Source organism: Nipponia nippon, unplaced genomic scaffold, assembly GCF_047370975.1.
Source record: "Nipponia nippon isolate SJK-2023a ecotype South Korea unplaced genomic scaffold, ASM4737097v1 scaffold_9, whole genome shotgun sequence".
Classification (NCBI taxonomy): Eukaryota; Metazoa; Chordata; class Aves; order Pelecaniformes; family Threskiornithidae; genus Nipponia; species Nipponia nippon.
In genome coordinates this window covers 13119706-13133023 of record NW_028262413.1, presented here as the reverse complement: position 1 = coordinate 13133023, position 13318 = coordinate 13119706, and the positions used below count along the sequence as shown (strand labels likewise).

The 13318-nt window shown below is 44.7% G+C and overlaps 1 protein-coding gene across 3 annotated transcripts in view; it reads right to left on the bottom strand.

Moving 5' to 3' along the window:
- Positions 1 to 4228, bottom strand: part of LOC104016941 (contactin-4) — a 353560-nt gene extending 349332 nt beyond the window's left edge. For all 3 annotated transcript variants that reach the window (XM_087743644.1, XM_087743651.1, XM_087743647.1), the window contains exon 1: positions 4087 to 4228. The gene's annotated coding sequence lies outside the window, so the exon portion shown is untranslated. The remainder of the gene's footprint in view (positions 1 to 4086) is intronic.
- Between the last annotated feature and the right edge of the window lie 9090 nt (positions 4229 to 13318).

Genomic DNA, 13318 nt, shown 5'->3' with positions numbered 1-13318 from the left:
CGTGCTGATACATCTATTGGGTACCTCAGCAAAAATCCCAATTTACATTGCAGAGTAAAAACTTGCTCCTTACACTCTAGCCTCCTAAATTTGAATCATGCATGTGACAAAGTCACTAGATTAGTTGTTTTCGAAATGCGTTGACCCTGTTGGTCCTGAGGGTTTGACTTTCAGTGATTTAACCCAGCAATTAAAAAAACCTCAACAAGTCTTTCTTTTTCTTTGTGTCATGCTGAAACAGATTTTTATCCTGCAGATTAAGATAGAAAGTGACTGCTTGTATCTAGGGAAAGCAAAGAATGACATTATTTCCCAAGTACAACCACTATTTAGTGTAGAAAATACTGTTGTCTTGCTTCATAATGAAATGTGAACCTCATGTATACTAAGATTGCAAGCAGATTTGACACAAGAGGTTTTGTTTTAATATCGCCTTTTTTGGTGGACAATGGTAGGGGATAGGGAATAGTTGTGTACTCTCATGAAATAGTAAATCAGTTGGATGTCATCATTATATATTTGCTTTGCTAATAATAAAAGGAATGAATCACTACTGTCATGATATTCATATTTATATTTGAGTAACCACTGTAGCAGATAACAGTAAAGATGTGGGCAACTTTAAATCTTGGCAGCACGCCTAGATGAGAGCTTCAGAGTTGACATTTGTGGATTTTGTATGATTCATGTTACTTTTCTGTGTTTGTGATTACCTTCCTGTCAGGGGCTGCACATCACTCATGCACCAAGCAGCAGACTTCCAGTTTCTGCATGTGAAGGAAAATTCCCAACTGTTGCACCAAATCCTCTTCAAATTGAGCCCCATCCTCTGTATAGTAACGGGGCTGAACAACAGGTCACCAGCAAAATCAAAACGACTGTGTAAACAGCTTTTACAGGGACATTATCAGGTCATTTTAGGCCACGGATGGGAGGTGTGGGAAGAAACCCCAGACTTGCTCTAATCTAACATGGCTAAAAATAGACCTGTGATGATTTATGAACTTTCAAACACAGCAGAATATTTTTAAGCAATAGCAATTTCTCCCGTACCGCCTGCAGCCCGGGAGCTGCCTGCACAGCACCAGGGCTGTGCCCACCCGTGCCCCTGATGGAGACCAGCGATGGGCAGCTGATACCTCCGTCATGCTTCACCCAAATAAAATTCAGAAAGACCACAAGAGAACATAAAAAGGCAATGATGTAGCTATCTTGTGGTTAATATCCTTCCTTCAGCTCTGCCTTGTCTTTATCTCTGATTTTTATTTTTTATTTAATCAAGCTAACTACACAGAACTGCCAGACAAAGCCAACTCCCCAAACTGAGGGAAAAAAGTTACTTTGCACCAGAATATCTACAAAATTATTCTGAAGTTTTGCATCTGGGGTAGAGATTGTACAGTAGCTTAAATACTACACTTCTTTTCTTAGTTGTCCCTGATGGGGTGACACAGGAATGTATTTTAAATCAAAGAAGTGTTAATCCCAACAAAAATAAAGACCTGGATATCAACAAGAAACACTTTCATGCATGAGGAGGTGCAAGTTTGGGAACCAAGGTGAGCTCTCTCACCACTTGCTTGCTGTCTTGCAGTGCTGCTATTTTTCCCTCCAGAACAAACACTCCTCAGCTGACGGTTAAAAATCAGCACTCAGGAAACAAGCAATAGAGGGATTAACACTGGAAATACAACTAAGGCCACTCCAGGGAAGGATGGCTGTAGTCTCAGAGACCACCCATCCAAGAGGGCTCATGCCACACCTACCAAAGGCGTCCCCTGGCCCAGAGAAGAGGACATGCCACCACTCACCCCCTCCCACCACCCAGAGCACACTGACAGCACGCTTGCCCCTCATCGGACATCCATGGTGACCTCAGGCAAGGGGCTAAGGAGCTCCAGGCATCACTGTTAACACATGCAAAGTTAGGGTTTGAAGGCAATATCATTTCATCATATTTACTGTTTACACGCTAAGGAAGACGGGAGGCTTCTTGCAAAGGTAAGCTTTTCTTCTGCTGTCATTCACATCCAAAACGTCTATTTTGTCATCATGTAGAACAGCACAAACTTAAATTCTGGGAACACTAGATGGGCTAGAAGAGAGCTCAGCTCCACTCCAGAAGATAAGGACGGGAAAATTTCCAAGTCGACAGAGTTTTGCCAGGATCATTCAACTCCAACTATCTGCAGGCACACCCTGCTTTACTCCAGTCCTCACCACCCAAGCGCTGCCTCCAGGCTAGCTAACACATGGGCACATGGGGCAGGAGATCTGCTGGAGCCTCTGAATAGGTGGTATTTACAAAAACACACAAAACAAAGGTTTTGGTGTGGCTTCCTGCAAAGGGTTAGTTCACTTGATGGGATCTGATGAAACAACACCTGAAATCAAGCAAAATCTTGTCAGATGTATTTAGCTCTGCCCAGAGTTCAGCACAGGAGGGAGAGGTTGCTGCACGCCAGCGGAAGCCATTGTCTAAAGCAGGCTGCTTTGGGAAAATTAGCAGTGTGCACACCCCTAAATGAGGCCGTACAGCAAGTAAAAGAGGGATTAGCCATGTAAAGTAAGTCCTTTTGGTATTAGAATAAAGAGGGGAGGTGACTTTGAAGGATTATTCAAGAGACATTTAAGCAGTTTTCAGGGACTTACAAACACAGGGTAAAAATGCAAGCTCCTCAGGTCCAGAAAAGAAAAAAATTAAGTGTCCTGGCCAGGAAAGCAGCAGAAGAGGCTTCTGGAGGATCCACCAGGCTGGCCCCAAGCACAGGGCTCCATCACCCTGCTTCCCACGCTCAGCACTGGCCATTGTGCCCTAGGACAGCAGCGTGGGGAGCCCTGGCGTGTGGGAGCCTGGCTGGAGCATCCCATGCACACCTGGGATAGGACTGCTGGCAGGGAGCAAGAGAAATGAGGGAAGGGGCTCCGACAGCCGCGATGCTGCTGGAACGTGCCATGGGCCGTGGCACCCTTGGCCCCACGGCGGCTGGTGGGTGGCTGTGCACGCCACGCTGGGAGGGAGCGCGGTAGATGCTGTGTCAGAAAGGATCTTACGAGTAGTGTGTCCATTTGAATAGCAGGCTTACACTGGTCTGCTCTCATCTAAATGATTTATCTGCTAGGATGCAGGTCCTGAACTGAGCCATGTAAACAGGAGGATGTGCAAGCACAAACACAAAACCTGACTTCTCTCCATAGCCAAATGTTCCTCTTCTTCCCTGCACCTCAGGGTGCCCAATCAACATGCTGGCTCTTAATCCTTTGCCCACATTAATCCAGCAAGGGAAAATGAATGCGTTGCAGTGAGACATCAGACCCTTTTATTGAACCCTCCTTGCAAAAAAACCGCTTTTGCTTAGTCTAAAGGGTGATGGATAATTAGTATGTAAGATACAAACTATTTCCACTTGTTATGCAAGCAGCATCGTTTAATTTGTAGTTCAGAGAGCAAGTCATTCCTGTCTGGGATAAATAAAACAACATGCTGCATTATGTTGCTCACGACACGGAAGCAACATCAGCCTAGGGAAAGCAAAAGAAGCTAAAACTCGAGCAAGGAACACTGGCTGGATCAAGCAAAAAGTTATGCATGCATTTCTTCCAGCCTGGGAGGGAGCATCCCTCCGCCAGCAGAGACACACGCACGGAGCCCCATCCCTGCACTCTCCACCGCCGTTCCCTCTCCCCGTGCCCGGGGCGCAGCTCCGACCCCCCGCCCGGGGCCAGCTCTGCCCGACCCCGTCACGCCGCGCCGCTCCGCCCCGGCCGGGGGACCACGGCCCGCCACCCCGCCGAGGAGCCACGGCGGCCGCGCTGCGCCCCGCGACCCGCTCCGCGGGGATCGCGGGGACCTCCGGCGGCAGCGCGAACCGCGCCCCGGGCTCCGCACCCCTTCGGCCCCCGCATCGCCCTTCCCGCGGAACCGCCCACCCCGCGCTCCGCACCCCGCGGCCGAGCCGCGCAGCCCAGCGGCGCTCTCCTTCCCCCTCGCCGCAACCGCTTTCCTTATTCATTCCCATATTCGTGGCTTTTTTTTCTTTTCAAATCTGCCTCCCTCCTCCTGGTGCAAAGCCGCGCCGCGCTTACCTGGCCGGGGCGGGGGGGCATGCTCGGCTCCGCGGGCGCGGACGCTGCCTGCCCGCCGTGCGCGGCAGCCCCGAGGTGCGCGGCTCCCGCAGCAGCCCGCGGCCGCAGCATTGAGCGTCAGCGGCCGGGGAGTCGGGCGAGCGCCGCGCAAACCCCACCTCCCAAACCTGCGCCGTGCGCGGGGGGCGGGCGGAGGAGCCGCGGGAGCGCGGCCGCCCTTAACCCTTCTCCCGCCCCGCTGCGCGGGCGCGGTTCCTGCGCGCAGGGGGAGCGCTCCGCTTGCAGCACAGCCCCCCCGGTACAACGCTCGCTGCCCTCCTGCGGGGTTTGCTACAGGGGCTTAGCCCCGAAATTTCCCCTACCCCACTCTTTGTTTTGTTTTCCTTGTATCCCAGGTACGGCTCTTCCCGGCACGCACAGGACCCACCCGCACCCGCGGGCTCCGCGGAGCCGAGGCGGCCGCCGTCCGCAGCCCGGAGCAGCCCCTCCGCTGCGGGGCAGCCCGGTTACTTCCCGCGCCCTGGTTTTCTCCCATCCTCGAACAGTCCCGGTCCCACTAACGAGAGGCCGGAGAGTCCCAAATTACAGCTCGGGGCACATTTTTTTTCCTCTTTGCCTTGGCCTCCGGCATTAATCTCACATTTGCCATAATTGTTCTCACTCTTCAAAAGCTGCTTTCCTCCTTCATCCGCCTGCTCTGTCAGTCTCTCAGCCCTTTGCACGACTAGTCCACCCTCTCCTTTCATCCCCTTTCTGACCCTCCTCGTCCAAGAAATGAATGTCTTGTGCAGGCAGATGAGGCAAGCCAGGGAGGCGAGAGCACGGAGGTACCATCCCTGCTGCCTTCCAGCCCTCCTCGCCACCGCTCTGCCTGGCAGCTGTCCTGCGCTGGGACCTTTCTCAGGATCCCTCATGAGGGTCTCTACTTGCTACTGCAATGCAAATTATGAGCCACGAACTGCTTTGAAAGTCAGAGTTCAGGCTTAATAAGCAGAGTGATCTAAAGGCACACAGAAAAGGAAAAAAAATGTATTCAGAAGTGAAGGTGGGACCTACCTTTCCCCCTGTCCTGCAATCTTGTAAGGGGAAGTGCTCTTAAATGGCTGTGCAAAAAATGCCTTTCAGTGCAAAGAGGGTATTCAGTCTTAACTGTGCCTCCCCTGGGTTTTGAGGGATTAAGTGAAACCCTTATTATGTTTAATTATCTCTAGAGTTGCTCTCTGTGCTTGCTGCCTTGCTTTATGGTTTAATAAACTGCGCATCGATATAAACTGAATGACAATTAACATTAGTGCAGGTTGGATTCGCATTTATTGCTGCTTACAGGTTCGCACTCGACGTGCCTTCACTCGGATGTTTCATTGCCATCTATCAGCACCTCTTTATTAGCGCCGCTCACAGCTGCAAAAGGCAGTTGGGAAGCGCCCCGAGCCGCTCAGGAGGGCGGCTGTCCTAGGGGCACGCTGGGACCCCAAGCTCAGCCCCACATGGGGCTTGGCTGTGTGGGTCCCAGGGGCTTGGGCAGCACCACACGCAGCAGTAAAGCAACGCGCCGAGGCTTCTCCAGCGGTTGGAGATAACTGAGCACCTTTAGTTGGCCCAATCCTGAGTAGCCGCTAAGTACCACTGCCCACAGTGACTTGGGAATGCTCGGCTCCCATATGATGGAGGATGGCCCAAAACATAGCCCACTGCTCATGGAGAGGGCAGGAGGAGCCAGTGCTGCCTTTCCTGAATCCTAGTGAAGGTTTAACGTTGGACCCAACTGTGAAACAGAGTCTGGAGGAGGCAGGAGTGTTGTACTTGAGCCGTGTATGAATGAATCCCCTCATGTTATGAAATGTTATATAAATGTTATGTATTATTTGTGTAATCTCATTCTGATTTATACAATAGTGGAGACTGCTCAGTAATCCAAAATAAATATATTTCAAGTTTAGCTCCAAGTGTTTTCAATTTGGGAGTGCCTGTGTCTCCAAGGTCACCTCATAAATCCTGGCACCGTGGCACGGCGCTGCCAATCTGTGTGGGGTGTAATAACTCTTGAGGGAAATCAACGCTGAAAATGCTTCCGAATTTTTCAAAAAGAACATGCATAGAATACATCATCATAACCCATCTGAGCATGCAACATCCTTACAAGCACTGGAGAAAAACATCATCCACCCTCAACTGGGTGGCAACCAAAAGCAAATAAGATCTGAAAGGTAACCCATGGAAGTGGTGTGTGCAGACAGATGGCTTCCCTGAAAAGCCTTTTGGCTGTGCCACCTTCTCTGCATACGTTATAACTCACCACCAAATGAACAAGCAAACCAGGTCACCTGCCTTTTTTTCCAAATGAATCCATGAATAAGGCCAAAGGTAGAAGAGTCAGAAATCAAAGGCTCCAGTTTAAAATGCAGACATACTCTTTTTAGCAAATAGTCTAAAATACTTCATAAATCTGGCAAGAAAAACTGCCTTGCAGGCTTTTAAGATCACTTGTAATAGTAAAGCTGACACTTTGAATAAAGCCTTACAGCACAACCTTCAGAAGCACGCTGCTGCACAACTGTATCCATGATTGACAATTGGGATATTCATGCCAGAGCATCACTACAATATTTAGCACAGTAATATTAATTATGTAAAAACAAACTATTTTTAATTACCGTGAAGGTTATCACACAAGCATGCAAACAAAGCCAAGCAGAAGACAAAACTGACACCATCCCTAATGCATTTGCAGTGTCCTGCCCTGCGATTGCATTATGGTGGGGTCCAAGGCCGTGGGCCAATGCACGCCCCACGTGCTACCTGAATAAGTGAAGTGGTGCACAGCCCTGCAGCACTTCCACAACAATTTATAGGGATAAACCAGACATAGGGCCAGGCTGTGATTTATGGATGCTGAACTCGCAGCCGGAACTTGGCCGAGGCTTCTTTGTCTATGCTGCAGTTTGAGTAAATCTTAGAAAGGGTTTGGGCATTGTTTTACTGATACAATAAGACTTTGTTAAGCAACTCTACTTTAAATGACTGCTACAAAACATCTCCAAGGTTTACACTGTAGTTTTGTCTGACCTTTAATTAAAATACCAAGACCATCTTTACAAGGTGATGGCTATTTGCAAAGTCCTTTGAGGGGTTGTATAAGTGTAGGGCTACTTATATCTCAGTGATACAGGGAGTAATGCAGCTTACAAGGAGTTTTGTAGAGATATGCCTTTCTTTTTAACCATCACCAGCCTTACATTGTATGAGTTTCATTTTAGGACAACGCATCAAATGCATCATTTTTAAGGAGCTGAAATGAGAAAAGAATAATCAACAACTGGTTGAGAATTCTTTGTGATGTGATCTGTAGATATTCCCAAGTCCACAGATAAGCAACAACAGAGATGTTGATATGTAGGAGAATAAATCTTTTAGACAAAGTTGAAGTGATTTTAGTGCTGTGGAAAGGTGGTGGATGAATGGCCTTGGAGGCTGATATCCTGTTAGGGAGCAAGGAAGACACTGAAGCAACACCTCAGTGTTTTGCTAGCGTGACCCAGTGCTAGTTTCAGAAACCATTGCTTGGAGCTACAAGGCTATGTTTGCTCCAAACTGAGTCAATCTTTGGCCAGTCTGATGAGGTCCCTGCCAAAGATGCAGCTAGCGCCAATTTCAATGAAGCATTTTGAAAATATGGATATTTATCACCAACAGAATGGCTGAGAACCAAAGATCTAAACCTACAAACTTAGTATCATCAAGTAGTCTTCAGATGTTAGCTTCAACAACTTCCCTGTCCAAGGATAAACTACAGCTTTCAAGGAGCAGATTTCTAAAGGAGTCTTAATTTCCTTAGTTTAATTCCAAATTATTTAAGTCTGTAAAGTCTCTGGAAGACAACAGCAGTTCTGCCTGAATCAAAGAGCACAGGAATGGACCTAAAAATTATAGCTGGAAGAGAAAGTCTTTTGCAGTTTAAAAAGCTCAGCTTAAGTAGCAGCTGAGTCCAGAATCTTTGTGTGTTTTTCATTGGATTTTCTGTACCCAAACCCCCCCTGAACCTTTATAAAAATCCCTTAAGGCGCACACTTCCTAATCACATTTGATAATAAAGCACATTTTTATGACCAAATCATGAAATTCAGGATTTTTGAATGAAAATTATGCGATTCTCAAATGGTAAAACTATAATATATAACTCTAAATTAAGGCCTTAGGTTACAAATAAAGAAGTTGTTTAACATTAAAAAAAGCAGTACAAGAAAACCCTGAAGCTTCTCAGTCTAATAATTATAAATTATTTTTGTCATAATTAACATTCTAAGGTGAGACTCACTGCTATGTTTTAGTAGTTAAAGAAACATGTTCATATAAACTTCATTATCTGCAGAGAATTTTTCTAGACTAGATTTAAAATGCAATAATCTAATTACTTCAGAAATTAAAAGAAAAACTCACCAAATTTCTAAATCATTGCAAAAGGGAAGTTTCAGGTGATGCAACCTTAATAATCCGCACGTTAAAAATGTTAAAAATAAATACCTTTAAAACCACACAAAATTCAGAGTGTGTTGCTACGATAAGGTGCTGACATTTATAAATGCCATGTGATTAGCATGTGAAGAAGAGATACACATTCATTGTATGCGAGGACCTATTAATCATCCATCACCTGATAAACGTACAGCATAATGCCCTCCCCATTCCCTTTCAAAGTCCTAACAAAGATGGCTGTTGGTGATGATAACTCAAACACTTCTTCAGATCCGTTAGTTAGGACTTCAATAACAATAACTTTGTGCACCAGCTGTGCACAGCTGGGGTCTTGTTGAAGAATACAATGCACATGGACTGCTGTTGGTCAAAATTAAAGATTGGATTAAAGAAGGAGCATCAACCAATTGCCTCATGAACCATAGTGCTGTGATTCTTCTTCCAAAGGTAGCTGAGACTTACAGGCACTCTTGTGCATTTTTTACTGCAAACTTTGGTGTTTGGCTTTCAGGGAATGAATCTGCACTTTAAGCTTCACCAATGAAGTCCTACAGCCATGTGAAGCCCCACTGATTCCAATGTACCTCTGAATGATTCTCCATGAGTCCAACTGTGTGAGCTCGGGAAAAGTGACAGCTTTTTGTCCCAGGGAAGCCTGTGGAGACAGGCTCTCCAAGCCAGATAAAATTCAAATATCCTGGGAAAAGCCAACTCAAGGCACTTAGAAGTTAATGTCATAGGACAAGAATTATCAAATCAAACGTGGTCTGTCTTATCTAACATCTTGGCTCAAATCATGGCTGTCATGAGTTATTCCAGGGAAAGGAGCAAAAAATGCCTCCTTCCTCTAGGACTCAGAGCATCTGGACATCCTAAAGTGTGATGTTCAGTGCTTCTGTGTCATTATAGATAGATGTGGTGCTCGAGGACATGGTATAGATGGACTTGGCAGTGTTAGGTTAACGGTTAGACTCGATCTTAAGGGTCTTTTCCAACCTTGACAATTCTGTGATTCTATGATTCTATGATTGAACATCCTGCTCATGAATCTAATTGCCATTAGCATCATAATTACACCGAAGAGTGTAACAACTCTTGTGAATAACTGCCAAGAGGAAACTTTTTGCAACTTACAAGTTGTATTAATACTACGAAATGCAGGAACCATAACGAATACTTTTGTACTGACACTACAGCTTTTGACATATCTCACCCAAACACATGCAGACCTGCCTCCTTTCACCAGCAGAGCCTCTGATTTCAGAGCAGTGTCTAGGGCCTGATGTGGTCCTCACACAAGACACCCATGGAGTTTTCACTGATTTAGAGATACAGGATTGAAGTTGTAGGTAGCTAACTGAAACCCCTTCAAAATATGAACCACTCTTCTCAGTAATGAGAATGGGAAGGCCTTTAAGACTTTCCCTAGAATGGGAGCCACAGTGACAATTGTAAGCAAGACGTAGTCTATTGTTAATGTACAGATAAGGAAGGACAAAAATAGACCTGTATTAATTTCAGCACAGAAATACAGGGAAAAATATATTTGTGCCAAGGAAAAAGAAAGTAATACAAATTTTTATTTGAAAGATTTCTATAGAGGCCATTAAAAACAGCAGAGAGGGCGAAAAAAGAGTAAAGGGAAAAAGACTAAGGGAAAACATCTCTCTGCAGCTTATGAATAACAGATAAACTTTATTCCAGTAATGACAGGGCACAGTTTTATTTGAAGAGTAGTAGCCTGCCAATAATAAAGATAAATACTTTTAGAGCTGTTAGAAGAATAAAAACAAAGCTGACACTTTTTTTTTTAATTGAAACAATTATTTTTTCCTGAGGACAGTTGGGTACATTCAACAGATAAGTTATTAACTGTCACTTTTGAATTTTAGCTTTATGCAGCAGTTACCGACACACTGTTTCTGCATACATAATTTCCTAAAAGCGATCATATTATTATGGAAGTCATGTTAGCGGTATGTGAACATGCATATTCTCATTTAAGTCATTATCTGAAAATAATATCCTGAATTGGATATATCCTGTGGGAGAAAACAAAACCAAACAGCTTTGCCCCAAATGTATTTATGATATTTAAGTAAACACAGGAGATATTTTACATATATGATGAAGCCAGAAAAAAAGTCAAATCAGTGTAAAAATGTTGTAGAGGATTCAAAATGCTGTACCACCAAGACCATGAGACATTCAATGAGTGCTAAGAGATGTATTGCTTAATTTTACTAATCCACATATCCATATCTCCCAAACTTTCAAATACCCCTGAAAATACTTTACTTGTGAGAAATTATGATAACTTTTGGGACTACATTAAAAGGAACAAATCGAAACAGAGTATTAGCATCTTCTGCTGCAGTTGCTTGATGATGGGTAGAAATGTTGAAATTAATTTCATGAGTAGTTGCAAAAGGAAGTAGTTCTATAATCACAGATCTCATAAAAATCAACTCCTGTGCTGCCCTACAAGAAGTTTACTATCTAAGTAGAAGTAACATGTAAAAGCTGGTGTAAAAAAACAGAGATCCAAAGACATGAAGTGCTTTGTCTTATACAAAGAAACAACCAGCAGCTGAATCTTCCTGTTCCCACCTCAAGGTCTCAGGATCAAGACCCTGTTTGGAGTCACAGATGCTGCTGCCTCCTCTCATGGTCTCCTCTCCTATCAACTTACCTGCTGCTTCAGATGCCTGCACTCAGAGATGCCATTTCTTCCTCAGAATACGCTGATCGCACTTGTTCCTGCTCTTCACTGGAAGTGACAAAGAAAAATAATCCAGACATTTTAAATGCCGTGCTTAGATCTTCACTTCAAAAAATAGACCTGTGCAGAGAGATCACCAAACCTATGCACAGCCTCACTCATGCCCTGGGAGCTCAGGATCATCACGCTCATGTGGGCTATGGGGGCTTCAGCCACAAAGGTGCCAGTGCCACCATTTCTGTAGTAGATAGTGCAAGCATTTCCAAGAATTCTCATTTCTGGAGATGAATGCAAGTTTTCGGTGTTATTGATTTCACCTGAGCTAAGTATTTCTAAGGTGATGTTCTGCTACTGAAATGAAGGCTTCCAGGATGCCTCTGTCTTCAGGAGAAAGAAGTCCGTAGAAGCAAAACCTCAGCAGCAGGATCAGGGAGTGCATTAGTGTTAACTGTTGAATGTAAATGGTCCTGAATTCAGCTTTTGTATATTCTGCAAGCTTTATGGACCTTCCTGTTGTGACAGAGCAGCTGATCATTCATTACAAGGAAACAGAAGAAAAAGATGGTTGAAATCTTTCAAAAGCTAAGTGTTGTTTTTGTTTTTTTTTTCCTAAAGAATGGATTTAGCTCTGTCAAAGGAAAGATGAGAAAACCATTTGGAACCCTAAGGAAATGCTTACTCCTTCCTTTGCAATGCTGGGATGTTCCACTAAGGCTTACATTATTAAGAGTCTTCCAATGGATTTATGAACAGAAGATTACATTCTTAATGCTGCTTCTCAGAAATTGAGTGAATAATTCAAAGCACACCAATATACTACGGAAAACAGAGAAGTACCTTACAGCTTGGTACCTTACAAAGAAAGTGAGCCTCAAGCTCACTCAAGCTATATAAATGTGATATATGTAGCATAAAGACTACTGTATATGAGGCAGGAGTATGAAGTGAGGAGGTATAAAGCACTGAGTGGGAGCTACAGCATATGTAAACAATTGCTAGCCATAATGCACATGTATAAGGTAAGACTGATAGCACTATCCATGAAAAACATAGCAGTTGGACCATTAATAAGATCCTTTTGTGCTTCATATTGACAGATTCAGAGCATCTGCTCATCAGAAGTCAAAGAAATTAGAGCAATAGCCCAGGGCAATGAGTCAGCTACCAGAGGAAGTTCATCTTCATGTCAAGAGGAGAAAGGAGCAGCAATCAGGAGCTGCCTCTTTAACTACCTGCACTCTACTCTTTTAACAATGATTTTTTTTTCCTTTAAGAATGCTTGTGGCAAATAAGAATAGGCTTTCATCAGATCTACCAGGGTAGAAAGAAGCCATATTACATACCTGAGATATTAAAGCAGGGAATGGCAGAATTCTGCTAGATTTGACAACAGGAAGCTACTAACATGGGGGTGGTATGAGGAAACTCAAAATGGGAATGGTTTGATTGATGCTTATTGTACGCAGCCCAAGTTTTTCTGAAGTAAACAATAAATCAGTCCTCCCTACACATGAATTCCTGCTGAGGTGTGAGAAAAAGCCTATATCCAATGATGGGTGGAGGTAGATACCATTGTGGACCTAAGGTGAAACATTAAAAGAGAGGAAAGCTTACGATCATCAAGCCAATGTATTGAGGTATTCAAGGAAATATCTCTTCCTTTCTCCTTCCCTATCAGAAGTTGGCATCACTGATCCTTTCTGTCCCACCTCAGAGGCTGACAACAGACCTTCATCTCCATGTGGAGAAAGACAGCCTGACCATGTGACTCAGAAGCCGTGCTGATCTCTGGCAGTGCACCAGGAGGCAAACACATGCCGAAGGGCTGGTGTGAATAGTGCCTTTCCCGAAGGTATGAGCACTGTCGCCTGAGAGCTGGGTCAGAGAGGAGCTGATGCAAGGATGCAATGAGCCAGCAAAAGGATCTCTGGGGAAACATCTCGTCAAAGATTGGCTGTTTAATTATAAAATGGGGAATGGTGTTGATTAGCCCATCTGTCCCCTGTGAACACTTCTTCCCAAAGGAGTCAGTATCCC